Here is a 3,770-nt window from a genome sequence, read left to right on the forward strand (position 1 = left end):
TACCAAAAGAGCTACGTGACGCAGTCAAGAACTATGGAAGAGACTTAAGATCAAATTTATGGATTTGTGATCAAATCATTTTATGTCACTTACTTAGCTATGTGCACCCCGGCGAATTAATTAAACCCCATCTATATAATGGAAACCCAAAAGCCTTATAGGTTATTTCATGAAACTTTATAAGGCTGTCCTTATTTTCACAGAATAGCCAGAGGTTATTGGACACCTACCACTAGCGCACATAGAATAAGTTACTCACTCTTGTTAAGGTTCAGTTTTCTCATTCACAAAATGAATATGAAAATAATTGCTATCTTGCAGGATTATAATGGATATTGAATAAGGTGATATGACTAAATTTTTTAGCAAAATGTTTCCATAAGTGGTCAACTATTCCAAGTTTCACCACATGCCCCAAAATGACAAATGGCATTCCCTCCTCTTCACCTCTGGTCCACTTCCTCGATACCTGCATGTGTTACTGACCCTGGCAGAAATCGAGAACTCTTTAGAAGAAAAGAGGATAGGCGATTCTGCGAGAACAAGAACAAATAGAGTGGAGGATGGAGGGTCACAGGGTTGAATACATGCCCTTATATTGTTCAATGATAAGAAACATTCCTCTGAAATCATCTTTTCACACAGGAAACAAATAATAAAAGGAATGTTATGGCTCTTTTGAAATGCAGCAAGAGAAGTCATGGTTAAAATTCTAACAAGTGAGAGTCATTAGCTAAACAAACCCGGACAGCTCCACAGTCACAGAGATTCCTAACAAAGGCTTGATTTGTGAAACACTCTTAATAGTCCCTCTGCATTTCCCTCAAACATCCCATTTTGTTCCTCTACTGTGGACTCTAAAATGTCATTCCCTATTCTTTCTGCTAGCCACGTGTGTTTAAGAAGTATAGCTAACGTTTCCCTTTATCAATGATCAGAAGAGAGATTCTCTTCTGCATCTCGCTGTATTGATACTCTTTAAAAAGAGGGACATGGCTGAGGAAAATGAATCAATTGATCCTTTAAGTTTTCAAAATGAAGACTTTCTTTGTTAGGTTTTGCCATTTTCTCACAAATCTCACATGATAAAACAGCAGATCGTTCTCATTACCCCCACTCTAAATAAGACTAGAAAATTATGGATTATGCCATACATAATTTATAGCATTTAAGAGAAAGGGGACCTGATGGAAATACATTTTAATGAACACCTACTGAATGCTGGGCTTTATGGTATTTAATTTACATGTAATTTTCTTGTAATTCTCACAAAGGTGTAATGGGGTAGGAAATATTAACCTCCTTTGCAATCAAGGAAACTAAGGCCAGAAGGTTGAAAATAAATGAAAATTTAAAAAGCCCTCGTGGAATAATACATGTAGGAGAGGTGCTTGAGAGAGAAATGGAATGGGAAATGTATTCCATTTATTCACTTTCTAGCAGGGAAAAATATTATTATTACTAACAGTTCATGTTATATTAATACTTCAAATTTATTTTGAGTCTTGTATTTTCATTTTATTTCACTTTTAATATGAATTGAATAATAAAACTTTTAGTTACAATTTTCTTATTGAATTACTTCAGTCCTCCCTCTCCCCCTGCTGCTGAAGTATATCCCAAATTTTACAGAGCAGTTTGCTAAGAAAATCAATCCCCTTTTACATTACCTAGGCGTAAACATGTGCATTGACCCATTAAGGAATGCCTGTTATTTTAGATATTTTTATTAACAGACACTCATCTTAAATAGTAGCAGAAAAATAAAGCTAATACTTCTGAAATTCGTGTCGAAAATGACCACGAAGGAGATTTGGTGTGGAGAATAAAAGGGTGTGCAAAACTGATTTCATTGAATTTTCAGTATTCTCCCCTCTAACGAAAATAAATATATTTATTCATTTATATAATTATTTATCTCAAATGAGCTCACCATGAAGCACAAATATTTCTCTAACCAGAGGTTTCATATGTGAGCTGTTTTTTTTTTTTCTTTTTCACCACCCCTAAACCTGTTTTCTCTTCCCAGTGAATCGAACCAACGTCTCTAATTTCAGCACCTTTTGAAAGGAAATCAGAGTCTCTGGGTGGAGCCATCAAATTGTTCTCTGGCTACAGGTGTGTGTTTAGTGACGCAGGGAAAAGAATGAGGATAGAGAACCCACAAGATATTTTCTCTCTGTTCAATGCCCCGGAGTCCACTCTTGGAAAGGGATCCAGGGTCCACTCTTCCTGAATGCTGTATGATCGTGCTGCATGGGTTACTTAAGTCTGCAAGAAGTTTGATGGCAGGATGAGCGTGTGTGTGTGTCAGAGGGGGTTTCTGCCATTGTTTACTTTGAGGTAATTTTACTGAACTTTTGTGAGGGCCATAACTATAGAAGACTGAGATTGCATACCCATTTTTATTGCATATCTATTGCACAGACCAACCATATCCTTTAAAAATAAGGATTTGAGAACCTGTTTTCATGTAATAAAAAAATGTTTTGAATAGACATTTTTGCAAAAGAATACCGATTGAAAAGCACATATAGAAATATTCTACCTCTCAGCAAGCAAATAAATACAAATCCAGCTTCAGCGTTAGAGAAAATGAGCAAATGTAAAAGTTAGAATATTTAATATGAGAATGCTTACAGTTTTACCTTGATGGTGAGGCAAAAATTGAGATAAACTTATCAGAAAACATCACAAAATACATCAAACTCTTAGATATGTCCATAACCCTTAACGCTTAATCTTATTTCTGGCAATAAATCCTGAGAATTCAATAAACAAAAAATCAAAATCAGCTAAAAGTTAAAATATTCACATTAATATCCATATTGTATATAGCCTTCTTGAAAGTTGTAAACACTTGGAAATGGCACATATGATTGAAAGAAGAGGAATGAACAAATAAATTATGGCGTGCTTTATATGAGGAAATGGTATGCAAAGATTAACTTTGCCTTTGCAAAATATTTTAATATCATGGAAACATGTTTGCTTTATATTATATAAAAAGATATGTATTTTATACATATACTTCATATTATCTCAAAATCATGTACAGGTTAGAATATAAAGCATGAGAGAAGTACGGATTTCCCCACTATTTAAAAGTAGAGTTTTCCTATGAAATCTTTTGTAAGGTAAAATGGCATAAAGCAAAAAAAGGAATTACCATTTTGTAAAAGTGAAAATTTTCTTCAGATTTCTTTTGGTTCGTGAAAATAGGTAGTACAAATGTAGGTTTTTCATAAAAGCAAAGTGGCGTAAAGCAAACGGGGGATAACAGCAGGAGGAAATAGCAGGGAAACCTGTATACCGAAAATGTTATAAAATTATTAGTGACTACATCCAATATGATAGGTACTCCTTTTTCCCTTTTTTTCTATTTTTCTTTTTCTTTTTTTTTTTTTTAAAGATTTATTTATTTATTTATTTGACAGAGATAGAGACAGCCAGCGAGAGAGGGAACACAAGCAGGGGGCATGGGAGAGGAAGAAGCAGGCTCATAGCGGAGGAGCCTGATGTGGGGCTCGATCCCATAACGCCAGGATCACGCCCTGAGCCGAAGGCAGACGCTTAACCGCTGTGCCACCCAGGCGCCCCCCTTTTTTTCTATTTTTCTATATCCCAAATATTTTCTCATGAGCACATATCAGTTTTTTAAATGAATAAAAATAAATCTCATCAAAATTATTTTTAACATGACCTTAGCATTTGGAAGGCTTTTTGAGTAGAATCTATCATTTTTTTAAAATCTCAAATAATCTAATCAC

The sequence above is a fragment of the Ursus maritimus genome, unplaced genomic scaffold (genome assembly GCF_017311325.1).
Source record: "Ursus maritimus isolate PB19 unplaced genomic scaffold, ASM1731132v1 scaffold_19, whole genome shotgun sequence".
NCBI classification, from domain to species: Eukaryota; Metazoa; Chordata; class Mammalia; order Carnivora; family Ursidae; genus Ursus; species Ursus maritimus.